At 48.6% G+C, this 13954-nt stretch overlaps 1 long non-coding RNA gene across 1 annotated transcript; it reads right to left on the reverse strand.

The window, feature by feature from the left end:
• Positions 1 to 1243: 1243 nt before the first annotated feature.
• On the reverse strand, positions 1244 to 10699 carry LOC121137110. The gene is made up of 2 exons (XR_005874335.1): positions 10540 to 10699; positions 1244 to 1571 (listed from the first exon to the last, which is right to left on the reverse strand). It is a non-coding gene; the product is annotated as an uncharacterized LOC121137110 (long non-coding RNA).
• Between the last annotated feature and the right edge of the window lie 3255 nt (positions 10700 to 13954).

A 13954-nucleotide genomic window follows, 5' to 3' on the forward strand; every position in this document is an offset into this window, starting at 1 on the left:
CCTGGGACCCTGGACCCACCCACCTACAGATGCTCTACCTCCCTTGACATCGAGGCCAATGCTTGGTACCTCCGTCCCTGCTCTGGCTCACACCCACCAAAGACACAGGTGCTACCTCTCATTCCAGGCCCTGAACTGGGTCCTGGGGATGCTGGCACCTACATCACAAAGCCCTTCCCTCTAGGAGCCCCTCACTGGGAAGGGCAGACGAGTGAACAGGTGGGTGTCATACGCAAGACATACTCAGTACCCAATAAATGCAGAGCAAGTAATGCCACCCAGAGTCAGGAAGGGGGAGACACGAGGAGAGAAGTAATAATAATGGTGGCTGAGTGCTGCTTGTCAAGCATTTTCTCCTTAAGAGGCAGGCAGATCTCTGTGAGTTCCAGGCCAGCCTGGTCTACAGAGCCAGTACCAGGATAGGTTCCAAAGCAATACAGAGAAACCCTGCCTCGAAAACCAAACCAAACCAAAACAAAACAAAAGGGCCAGGTCACAGGGGTTAGAGAGTTGGCTCCGTGGTTAGGAGCTCTTGCTGTTCCTGCTGCTCTCAGAGGACCTGGGTTCAATTCCCAGTGCCCACATCAGATCATTTCAAGTGTCTGTAACTGCAGCTCCAGGAGACCCTGGGTTGTCACCCACAAACACATAAATAAAAATAAAATAAAATAAAATAAATATATGTAAAAGAGCCCCAGCATAGCTCAGCCCAGTGGTGCACACCTGAGAGGTAGAGGCAGGAGTTCAAGATCATTCTCTGCTGCATAATGAGTGTGGACCTTTCTGGCTACGTCAGGTGGAGATCCGAGGGTGAGATTCTGGGTGGGGGAAGACGAGGGGGCAGGGATATGAATTGCCTTTCTTTGTCTCCATTTTACAGTTAAGGAAACTAAAGGGCAAGTTTCAATCATTTACTAAGGCTATGTGTAAAATAAAAAGGAAATTTGGAGTTTGAACCTAGGTAGGTTGGAATTAACCACCTAAGCCTGGGTTTCTGTGTTACCGTGTTACTAGAGGCATAAGTGTGGGGCGCATTACTGATCTCTACCCACTAGGTGGCAGTAGTATGCCCCCACTTTATTTATTTGTTTGTTTATTTATTCTCTAGAAATTGTCAAATATTCCCTAGGGAGCAATACTGTTCCCGGCTGGGAACCACTGAGGTAGCCATTTTTCTCTCTTACCTCCACAAACTCATAATGAAGCTTATTGCTCACCAAGGACCAGGCATCCTCCTAAACAATTAAAGTTATTAACTCATTTAATCTTCACAACAGCTCTCTAGCGCGAGCTTCACTGCTCTGTATTCTACAGAGAAGGGCACCAGTGGTACGGAGAAACTGAACACATTGGGGACAGTCACAGAACTTCTAGGTAGTGATGCCTTGGTTTGAACCTGTTGAATGTGGCTTGGAGCCACCGTTTTACGGCAGCGCTGTGCTGTTTCTGGTCTCCTGTTACACGCAATGGTCCAGTGGGGGTTGTCGGGCAAATGTGAGAAACAGAGGATCCATGAGATTGATAGTGCGACTGTTAACACACGAGCACAGCCAAACAGAGCAGAACGAGGCCTGGGAAAAGAAGAGAAGACCGCAGTTACTGATAGGGCAGACAGATAGCTCAGGGCTCAGTCCTGGGAACGGTTTCAGATGGGAGGGTGTGACTTAGCTAGACAGACGATGGCGGTAGGGAGGGTGGGCTTGAGAACTAAGACTGTGACTGGATCAGGGGGTTATTTGGACTCTGCTGTGAGCATCCATGACTTAAGTCAATGACTGGAGGGTGGGACAGCATACAGAACAAACAAGTCGTCCGAGCCCCACCCCGGCTCTGATTCCCACACCTCTAACGTCCGTTCAGAACAGAAGCCCAGGATCACAGCCCGGCCGACTGACTCAGGCCACCTCAGCCCCGATGCTGCACTGGATCCTCCTTCAACCCGGGTACTGGACCCAGAAGGCCCAGAGTGCCCTGGCCCAGGGCAAGGCTGGGAACGGAAAAGCCGAGCTGAGCTGGTGAGCTGGCTCAGTCGAGAAGGGCGCTTGCCGCCAAACCTGACGACTTGGGCTTGAAGTCAGGGTCCACAGGGCTGGAGGAGAGAAGCAACTCTCTCATGTTGCCTTCTGACTCACACACACACACACACACACACACACACACGCACGCACGCACGCACGCACGCACCAAATGTTTCCCAAAAGCAGGGTTTGGGGAAGGGCGAGCAGCCAATACTCTCCCAGGCCCCTCTGCCTAGAATGTTCTGTGGCCCTTGTGCAGGGCAGAGCTAGTAACTCCTTTCCCAAGGAAAGCTACAGAAAACCCCGACCCGGAAATCCGGCCCTTTCTCCAAGCCCAACCTCTCCCAGAACAGCAGGTGGCAGTGATTTTCAGACTAAAACCAACGATAAAAGCCAAAACTAACAAGTGTCGATGCCCTTTCTGGATTTGCACCCACGTGTCCTCTCGCTTTCCCTCCGTCCCCCCTCCATGCGCATGCCCTTTGCCCTCCTCGGTTAATGAGAAACAGAAGCCAATGGACTTGGGAACAAACTTAGAAGGTGGGAGGGACATTGGGGCTGGGACATCAATTTGTTGTTAGACATCCCTGTGGTCTCTGGAGCTCACTGTCTTGACTCACCCAGCTCTCCAAGGTTACACCTAAGGTTGAAAAGTTCCTCACCGCCAGAACGATGGCTTAGGCTTTGTCAAGAGCACTGGCTGCTTTTGCAGAGGACAGGGTTTGATTCCCAGCACCTCCATGGTGGTCCATACCTCCAGTTCCATCGTGTCTGACACCCCCTTCTGACCTCTCTAGGGATCAGGCACACACACAGTGCACACACACACACATATAGGCAAAACACTCATGAATATAAAGTAAAATTTTCTTATTTCAAATTCTTCTTAAAAGTCCCTCATTAGTGATAAGTATTGAAGATGCCCAAGAGCCAGTCAGTGTGGAACGTTATCTTCAAGATTCCTTACTGGGGGGACCATTGTGATGCCTCCCACCCGTGACCGCAGCACCTGAGTGCCGAGGCAGGAGGATTACCATGAGTTTCAAGCTAGCCCGGACTATTAACTGAGGGAAAAGAAATTTCTGGATTATATTCCTCCTGATCTAGTTTAGACAGGACCATTACTCAAAATCACAATAAACATGTATTTTTCTGTTGGAGGTAGAATGTATTCATACGTTTGGGGGTGGGGTCACCTGTGCCGCAGCATGAATAGAGTGTGGGGGTCACGGGTAACTCTCCACAGTCAGTCCTACCTCCCACCATGTTGAAGCGGGGTCTCCGTTGCTGCTTTGGCTCCAGGCTGGCTGGCCCGCCTCTTACCTCACTCTAAAGATGCTGGAGTACAGAGATCTGCCCTGTGCACTCTGGATTGAACTTGGGTCAGCAGGCTTGTGTGGATAGTGCGTAACCATCTCCCCACCCTCCCTCAGCTTTTTGAGCTAGAGTCTCCCTGTGTAGCCCAGGCTGGCCTCAAACTCACAAGCCTCCTGCCATGGCCTCCCGTGTACCAGGGTTATAGAGTCTCCTTGTGTAGCCCAGGCTGGCCTCAAACTCACAAGCCTCCTGCCATGGCCTCCCGTGTACCAGAGTTATAGAGTCTCCCTGTGTAGCCCAGGCTGGCCTCAAACTCACAAGCCTCCTGCCATGGCCTCCCGTGTACCAGGGTTATAGAGTCTCCCTGTGTAGCCCAGGCTGGCCTCAAACTCACAAGCCTCCTGCCATGGCCTCCCGTGTACCAGGGTTATAGAGTCTCCCTGTGTAGCCCAGGCTGGCCTCAAACTCACAAGCCTCCTGCCATGGCCTCCCGTGTACCAGGGTTATAGAGTCTCCCTGTGTAGCCCAGGCTGGCCTCAAACTCACAAGCCTCCTGCCATGGCCTCCCGTGTACCAGGGTTATAGAGTCTCCTTGTGTAGCCCAGGCTGGCCTCAAACTCACAAGCCTCCTGCCATGGCCTCCCGTGTACCAGGGTTATAGAGTCTCCCTGTGTAGCCCAGGCTGGCCTCAAACTCACAAGCCTCCTGCCATGGCCTCCCGTGTACCAGGGTTATAGATGTTCGTCTCTACACCTTGCTCACAATTGTAATTTTAAATACACTGACTTTACTGAAGTGAGTCAACATTACAGAAATTTCACTTAATAAGTTCCCTTTGTGCATAAGCTCCCACCATGGTGCAGTTTGTCTCCGGAGCGTTTACTGCAGTTGGGAACATTCACCATCTTATACAGCACAGGCATGAGCCCCTGCCTGCCTAGCTTCCTCTATGTCAAGGATCTCAGACCTCATTTGTACACAGGTCACGTGTGTCTTGTGCTCCTTCATGGCTGACTTTCAGATAAGGGAAAGGGCAGCAGAGTGATGAGTTAGGATGAGATGATCAACTCTCCCTCCCAGTTTTCCTGAAGGCTTGAGTCCTGGGAGACCTGTCGGTCCCCAGCAAATCCTGGTGGCTCAGTGGGTCATTGTGACAATTCATCTTCCCTGTGAACTAGACTGGATTTAAGATTGTGGAAGGCTGTCTCCATTTGTTTTCCTGTGACAAATTTCTGAACAAAAGCAATTGAAAGGGAATTTATTCTGGCCCTCACAGGCGTTATTGGACAACAGCCTGGACCTACATAATCCCTTGCAGGTGTGCCCAGGGCCTTGTCTGGTGGCGCTCACAGAGATGTTCCTCTGGGAGTCATGAAGAGGGACACCCAGCCCTGGATGTGGACCTGGGCCGACGGGTAAAGGTGAAAACCATTGAGTCCTTGCATTTCCCTGTGGTCTTTCTGGTTGGTGCTACAGACCTGCCACTCGCCCTGCCCGGCTCTTCCTATAAACTGAACCCTTCCTACCACAAGCTAATTTGTGTCAGTCGTTAGTGGCAGTGCAGGAAGTAACTAAAATGTTCCCTCGGCCAGAAACAAGTTCCTTAGACTAACAAGGTCGGGGCTCAGGCGTTCTCTTTAACTCGTAGTTACCCTTTTAGCTTCATGTCCTCCCCACACACACACCCTGTCCCCTGCGGCCATTAGGCAGCTCGTCTCAAACTTTATACTTCAAAAATTAGTGAGAATCCCAAAGAGCTTTTGTTCTGTCCAGCTGGAAATTCCAGCGGAAGATCTCAATACAAAAAAAAATGCAACGTACATTCCCTCGGACATCAGAGGATGAGGATGAGTCACCACACATTCTGCAGCTCCAATGTGCTATCGGAGAAAATGAGAGGAAAGCAAAGGACATCTCGAGGTTTCTATGGAAACTATTTTGACCCAGGAAAAGGTTCTAAAGGTGAAGTACCCCTGAGGCTCCCTTGACGACACTTGGAAAGACAGTGCTCTTTGGAGAACCACTGAACAGTGATCACGTTATACACCCTTAACCCCCAGTCTTCAAAGGTTACGTCCATTTGTCATTAACCACACAACACAGTGGCATGGTTTACCCTGAATGATTATATGCATTTTAAAGATATTAAGAAGAAAAACTTGGGGCTGGAGAGATAGTTAAGAGTGTTTGCAGCTCCTCCAGAGCATCCTCCATATCCCAGGAACCTCTAGCACCAGGGGATCTGATGCCCTCTTCTGGCCTCCACAGGCACCTGCACACGCGCGCACACACACACACACACTCAAGCACGCACACATGCACACACACCTATCTCTTTTTTTAAAGTGCACTTTACATTTACTTACAAATCCATCATTTCTCTCTGCTCATTGCCCTTCACCCTGAAGACACCCTTCAGCCCCTCATGGTGCAGGTCTGCTGGTGACATTGCCTCAGTTCATCTGAGTCCTGGAAGATTCTGTTTGTCCTTTTTTAGATGGAGTCTCAGTATTGACCCAGGCTGGCCTTGCACTCATGGACCCCTGCCTCAGCCTCCTGAGGGCGTGGCTTACAGGCATCTATTAAACCCCTAGCTCTTTCTGTGGCATCTTAAAGGTGTTGGTTCTGCTCTGTATTGTTTCCGGGAAGAAAATCCTGCCATAATAAAAAGTTTCCTCCCTATGCAAAGGGCCCTTTTCCTTGGGCTGCTTTCAGGGGACTTCATTCATTCATTCATTTTTAGTCTTGAGACATGACCAAAACCCAGGGCTTGTATATATTAGGCAAGCTCTCTTCCCTACTCCTCCCTGGCTGCCTTCTAGATCTTTCCTTGGTCTTTTTAATTTTCAATTCTGCTTTGGGTTTACCAAGCTTCTTGGATCTGAAAACACGTCTGTCACTGGAGCTAGGAAAAGTTCAACCACAGTTTATTTTTCATCTTTCTAGTTAGCACATAAACACCGGATTTCATTTGTATCATGTACTTCGCTCACATCCACACCCCTGCATCTTCCCTTCCCCTCGCCCCCACCTCTGCAGGCTCCCTTCTGCTCCATGCCCCCATTTACCTCTTTAAGCTACGTTCCTCCTTCCTGGGTCTGGTTGACTTTGCCTAACACGATGGATGATCTCCAGCTCTGTTCATTTCCTAAAAACGACATTTCCTTCTCCTCCTCCTCTTTTCTGAGTAAAACGCCACTGTGTGAGAGTGTATGCCACATTTTCTTTATAGACCTGCTGATGGGCCTCTAACCTGATTCCATGTCCTGGCTGATGTGTATAATGCCTCGGTAAACACGCCTGTGCCTGAGTCAATGGACATGCCAGCATTCCTTCCAATGACTCTTCCACACGATTCTCTCCATCTCCGTTTGAAATTACAGGAACACATGCATCCAGAAGCCTTACATTTCCAATGGTTTTCTGCTCATTTTTAAAAAAAGTTTCCTCAGTTCTTTGGGTAGGATTGTTACTATTTCTGTTTTCAAGTTCACTGGCTTCTCCCTCTGCCTCTGCATTGTTCTATGATGCACTCACAGCTATTCTTTCCTTCCTTTCTCTCTTCTTGTTTTGTTTTGCTTTGCTTTGTTAAGATGGGGGTCTCACCCTGTAGCCCTGGCTGGTAGAACTCATTCACATGCAGCCCAGTTTATCCTCAGATGCACAGAGATCTGCCTGCTTCTGCCTCTCGAGACTTAGGACTAAAGGCATGCACTGTCATTCGGTTTGCTTGCTTTTTGTTGTTGTTTTGGGTTTTGGGGGGGTGGGTTTTTGTTGTTTTCGTTTGGTTTAGTTTCTTGAGACAGGGTCTTAAGTCTCTGTGTAACTGGGAAGCTCTTGAATTCTTGAGACAGGGTCTTAAGTCTCTGTGTAACTGGGATGCTCTTGAATTCTTGAGACAGGGTCTTAAGTCTCTGTGCAACTGGGATGCTCTTGAATTCTTGAGACAGGGTCTTAAGTCTCTGTGCAACTGGGATGCTCTTGAATTCTTGAGACAGGGTCTTAAGTCTCTGTGTAACTGGGAAGCTCTTGAATTCTTGAGACAGGGTCACAAGTCTCTGTGCAACTGGGATGCTCTTGAATTCTTGAGACAGGGTCTTAAGTCTCTGTGCAACTGGGATGCTCTTGAATTCTTGAGACAGGGTCTTAAGTCTCTGTGCAACTGGGATGCTCTTGAATTCTTGAACTTCCTGCTTCCACCTCACAAGTCTTGGGATTGTTGTTATGTGCCACCATGACCATCTTTGTTGTTTTCATTTTTTGAAACAGTGTCTCACTGTGTACCTCCTGATCCTCCTGCCTCAGTTCCCTAAATGCTGTGTCCGATTCTTATACTTCATACATGTCATTCTCCGGTACTAGCATTTAAATGTGGCTACGAGGTTTTCTTTTGGGGAGTGTAAACACACATTACATAGCACAGCTTTACACAGAACACTAACGGTACGTTTGTTCATATTTTACAGAAGGATTTAAAACATACAGGCTTTCTATTAATATTCATACCATATTGCAGCCAACTCCTAAATAGATACATTGCAGTTTGTTTAGAGGAAAAGGAGTAAGTTTACATTACTTAATTGATGGAAAATAAATTCAAGAGACCATTAATATGGTCTCACATGACCTGAAGGATATGGTTTATTTTCTGTGTCAAAATAAGCACCTGTTTGGAACTCCTGTGACTGCCAGGTCACAGAATCAGAGTCCCTCTTGACATGGAGCTACCAGTCTCCTTATCTTGATAGGCAGGTCTTGTAGAAAATAACTGTGCCTCGGCATTGTGGTCCACGCCCATAACTGGGTCACTTGGTGATGTCTGCATGCTTCCCTCCATGATGATAACCTACCAAATCTCTTAACTGTAAGCCAACCCCAATTAATTGTTTTCCTTTATAAGAGTTCCCATAGTCGTGGCCAGAGAGATGGCTCAGCAGTTAAAAGCACTGGCCGCTTCTTCCATAGGACCTGGGTTCAATTCCCAGCACCTACATGGCAGCTCACAACTGTCTGTAACTCCAGTTATAGAGAATCCAACACCCGCACACAAACATACATGTAGGCAAGACACCAATGTATATAAAATAAGTAAATACATTTTAAAAAAGTTATTGAGGTCATGGTGTCTCTTCACAGCAACTGAAACCCTAACTAAAACAGTTCCCACTTGGTGGAACTGTTGGGGAAGGACTAGGAGGTGTGGTCTTGTTGAAGATATGTCATTGTTGTGGGATATTTTATCACACTGTGACACTACAAGACTGTTAATAAAATTAACCTTGAATCAGGGAGCAAGTCAACGACTACCTGACCATAATTAGCCATAGAGGTTTTGGAAGACCCAAGTTATGATAGAGAGGAAGGAGTAGGGAAGGGCTTAAAAAGATTCACAGGCTCAGCCGGGTGTTGGTGGCACACGCCTTTAATCCCAGCACTCGGGAGGCAGAGGCAGGCGGATCTCTGTGAGTTCGAGACCAGCCTGGACTACTAAGTGAGTTCCAGGACAGGACAGCCTCCAAAGCCACAGAGAAACCCCGTCTCGAAACCCCCCCCCCAAAAAAAAGATTCACAGGCTCTTTCAATCTGGGAAGTGTGGAGAGAGGGTCAACTGGTTCATTTGCTCGCCTTTTTTTAAGGCAGGGTTTCTCTGTGTAGCACTGTAGACCAGGCTAACCTCAAACTCACAGAGATCTGTTTGCCTCTGCCTCCCGAGTGCTGGGATCAAAGGTGTGTGTCACCACCACCAGGCTTCCCCTACTGTCCTGGTCTATCAGGGTTTCACCCCAATATCTGACTCCCAGGTTTTGTTGATAATAGAACAGTTTAGATGAAACATTTCCTGTCACTGGGGAAGGGGGCAGGCTTTGAAATTTCAGAAGCTCATGCCATTCCCAGTTACCTCCCTCTGTCTCAAGATGTGAGCTCTCAGCTACTGCTCCAGCACCAGACCTGCCTAACTGCCGACGCACTCCCCGCCGTGATGGTTGTGGACTCAAACAGTCTGAAACTGTAAGCTCCGACTTAGAAATTGACATAGATATATCAATGGAAAGTTGATATCGCATTAGAAAATCAATTAGGACAGACCCACACTAAAAATGGAGTTTGGCCCTAGACTGTATAAAAAGAAGGCAGTTAGCAGAACCAAGTATTTGATGTTCTCTGCTTCATGGCTGTAGACACAACGTGACCCACTGCTTCAAGTTGTTGCTGCCTTGACTTCCTTATCATGAGGGACTGTTTCCTCAATCTATGAGCCTATAGACTTTCCTTCTAAGCTGCTTTTGTTGGGGAATTTTAAAACAGGAAAATTAACTAAAGCAGTTATTATACACCCAACTCAAGGCCATCCAGGGTTGTATGAGACCCTGTCTCAAAAAGAAACCAAAGGAACAAATACAAACAATAGCAAAATCAAACTGTGTGCCATTCTTTCTAGGATCTGGGAAGACTTGATTTACCAAATGAGTCAGTTCTAGATGAGGTATATCTGAGTGTCATTGGTTGGTGTTTCCTCTGGAGACACCAATCATTTGGTTATGGTGATGTTTATTGGTGCTGAAGACCCAGAGCAGTAGTAGGCATGTCTTCTGTCTAATTCTGGCTACTGTAAAGTTTTAATTTCCTTATATGTTGTCCCCACCTTTTCACCCGTTATTGTATACGCATTTTTCTTGCATCTGTATATGTTTACTGTTTCTAACATCTGTGTCATTTTGAAAGATTGTCTCTGTGTCTTAGTTCAGGTTTCTTCCTTCCTTCTTCTTTCTTTCTTTCCTTCTTTTTCTTTTTTCTTTTTGAGACAAAGTTTCTCTGTGTAGCCCTAGCTTCTTAAAACTCACTTTGTAGACTAGGCTGGCCTCGAACTCACAGAGATCCGCCTGCCTCTGCCTCCCGAGTGCTGGGGTTAAAGACCTGCATCACCCCTGCCTAGCTAATTTGGGTTTCTATTGCTGCGATGAAACACCATGGCCATGAGCAGCTTGGAGAAGAAAGGGTTTATTGTACTTAGACTTCCACATCCCAGCCCCCCATGGAAGTCAGCACAGGAGCTGATGTAGAGGCATGGAGGAGTATCGCTTCCTGACTAGCTCGACCTGATTCCTCACAGCACCCAGGGCCACCAGTCTGTTGGTGGCCCTGCCCACAGTGAGCTGGGAGAGCCCACACAAACATCAATTAAGAAAACGTACCACAGACTTACCCACAGGCAGACCTCATGGGGACATTTTTCCAGCTGAAGTTCTCTCTTCCAGAATGACTCTAGCTGCTGTCAACTTGACACAGAACTAGCCAGTGCGTTCTGTAAATTAACTTTTCTCACAAGCATAGTTTGTGTTTTTCTTCCCTGGCATTTTGACTAACTTTGGATTGTGTGTTAGTTATTTCCTCCTTGTTGTACTAAAATGGCTGATGAAAGCAACTTAAAGAAGAAGTGGTAGTTTGTCTTGAAATGAAACAGTTTACACTCCATCGCGGCAGCATGGTGAGGGGAAGCCTCCATGAGCGAGGGATGCAGCCCAGTGGATGAAGAACTTACCTTCACGCACAAGGCTCTGAGTTCAGTTCCCAGCACCATATAAACTGAACATGGTGGTGTACGCTTGCTAATTCTGGCACTTGGAAGGTGGAAACTAACGATCACAAGTTCAAGGTTATCCTCAGCCACATAGAGTTTGAGGCCACCCTGGGCTACATGAGACCCTGCATACAAAAGACAGTGAAAAGGCTCTGATGAAGGAAGTAGCGACACGCTCTCCTCCCCACAGTTCCGGAATCTACATCAACTTTCCCACTCCCGGCTATGACCAAGTGTCACCATCCCACAGTGTCCGCTCTGAAAAGACTGTGCCTGCGTTGGTGCCACAATTATTCAGCCAGATCCTTCTCTTGACCCTGCTAGAAAGTAGAGTATCTCTGCATTCCTGTCTCTACTGGCTGGAGAGGAGGCTCCAGAGCAGGGGGATGGTGATGAAACCAGGACAGGGACATGGCTGCTTATCTCATACCACAGGGGCCCGGGGTCACCAGCCATCAGTCCCAAGTCCCTGGGGGCTTCCTCCCCTTTACCCAGATACAAACATTAGCCACAACACCTGTGGGAGCAAATAGGTCCTCATTCAAAGGCAGATTCCCTGCCCCAGGGACAGCACAAGGTGACCCTGGACCCCCATCTCCTTCCCCTCTTGGGGACCCCCATCTCCTTCCCTCTTGGGGACCACCATCTCCTTCCCCTCTTGGGGACCTCCATCTCTTTCCCCTCTTGGGGACCACCATCTCTCCCCTCTCTTGGGGACCCCCATCTCTTTCCCCTCTTGGCTCCCTGTGTCTTTCCAACCAACCTCCTCCCAGTACTCCAAGTCCTGGGTGCTTAGAATGAGCATCTGTTCTGATGTTTCCCAAAATTCCTTCTGTTTTAAAAGTGAAAGCCCCCTATCCCAGGAAACCCCTCATTCCCTTTTAAATCATAGCAATGCATCCCAAAGTACCCCTGAGTCCCATATGGGACAGATTGTGGCCCTGACACCTGACCAGGAATCTCTTTTAAAGCCTTTTTTGCTTCTCCAGAAGATCTCCTGGGACATCCTGTTTGAGGGGCTAGTAGGGGCATTCCGGTCCCTGCCTTTCTTAATGAGTAACCAGAAGCTCAGGAACAGAGTGCAGATGGGCCCCAGCAGACTGTCAAGGACAAAAGGACAAGGTCAGCCGTTGAAGAATTCCTCACCTCAACCAAGCTGCTTTCTTCCTGACAGATTGGTGATGAGCCACTGATCTCCCTGTGGCAGGAGCCACCTCTGGCTCCCAGGAACTCTGTGACCCTAATAGTTAAAGGGGGAGACAGGCTCAGTAGTCCCTGGGTGCCCAGCTTGTAGTTAGAAGGCTTTTCTCCGTGTTCCTGGTCCCACTAGACCCGTTTCTCTCTGCCCACCAGGTTCCCACAGCGGCTTATAAGATAACCATTTAGAGACTTAATATATATTTATAATTGTTTGGCTAATAGCTTAGGCTTATTACTGGCTAGCTCTCTCTCTTATACACTAACTCTTTTCTACTAATCTGAGTAGCACCACGTGACTGTGGCTTACTGGTAATACCCTGGTATCTTGCCTCCCCAGAGGCTACCTGGTATCTTCCTGACTCTGCCTTCCCTCTCTGCATCTTTGTTTGGAATTCCCACCTAGCTATATTTTGCCTGTCTATTGGCCAAAACAGCTTTATTCATCAACCAATACAAGCAGCACATATTTCCAGCATACAGAAGGACATTCCGCATCAGTTCAAGGCCAGTGTGATCTCCATGGTGAGTTCCAGGCTAACTAGGGCTACTTAGTGTGCTATTTTTTTTTTTGGTAGTAGGAGTATCTTTTAATGAAGCTCAGAGTAGCTGCCTCCCCCCCCCCCCATTATCCAGACTTCTGCAGTACTCAAACTCTGCCCTGGGATGGGTGAGCTCCTATCCTAGAAATAGATTTCAATAGTCCCTGGGAGCCCAGCTGGAGGGGCCCACTCCTCCAAAGATAGCTACAGACCAGGTACATACCTATAATCACAGCACCCGTGAGACTAAGAGGCCATAACTAGCCTGAGCTACAAACCGAGACTCTATCTCAAAACAAACAGACAGAAATAGTAGCTCAGTAGTCGGGTACTTGCTTAGCATGTGCAAGGCCCTGGGTTCTATACCAACCAGGAAACAAGGGGGTGGGTGAGATCATCTCCAGATGTGTATGGGGTTGGGACATGGCACAGGGGGAAGATCGCTTCTCAATATTGAGTCTAGGAAACTGAGTGCCCTGATGCTCACTCCCTGCCTGTTCCCTCAAAGGCATGGACTGTAGTTCTCTAACCTTCTTAAGTCTGCAGAAACCGAAGACCCTGGACATACTTGTCTTAGATACTGTTCTATTACTGTGAAGAGACACCATGGCCAAGGCAACCTACAGAAGAAAGCTTTTAACTGGGGACTCACTGATGGCTTCAAAAGGTTGCTCCATTATCGTCATGGAGGGGAGCAAGGTGGCAGGCAGGCAGGCAGGCATTGGAGAAGTACCTGAGATTGCACATCTGATCCACAAGCTGCAGGCAGAAAGAGGTCAAGACTAGGCCTGGTATGGGGTATGGAGTGAGGAGGAGATCAATCATTCAAATATGTGAGCCTACAGGGACCATGCACAGCCCACAGGGACCACCCCCAGCATACAGGGACCATGCCCAGCCTACAGGAACCATCCCCAGCATACAGGGACCATGCACAGCCCACAGGGACCACCCCCAGCATACAGGGACCATGCCCAGCCTACAGGAACCATCCCCAGCATACAGGGACCATGCCCAGCCCACAGGGACCACCCCCAGCCTACAGGGACCATGCCCAGCCTACAGGAACCATCCCCAGCCTACAGTGACCATGCCCAACCTACAGGGACCATGCCCAGCCTACAGGGACCATGCCCAGCCTACAGGGGCCATGCCCAGCCTACAGTGACCACCCCCAGCCTACAGGAACCATCCCCAGCCTACAGGGACCACGCCCAGCATACAGGGACCATGCCCAACCTACAGGGACCATGCCCAACCTACAGGGACCATGCCCAGCCTACAAGGACCATCCCTAGCCT

Source organism: Mesocricetus auratus, unplaced genomic scaffold, assembly GCF_017639785.1.
Source record: "Mesocricetus auratus isolate SY011 unplaced genomic scaffold, BCM_Maur_2.0 Super-Scaffold_100676, whole genome shotgun sequence".
Lineage (NCBI taxonomy): Eukaryota > Metazoa > Chordata > Mammalia > Rodentia > Cricetidae > Mesocricetus > Mesocricetus auratus.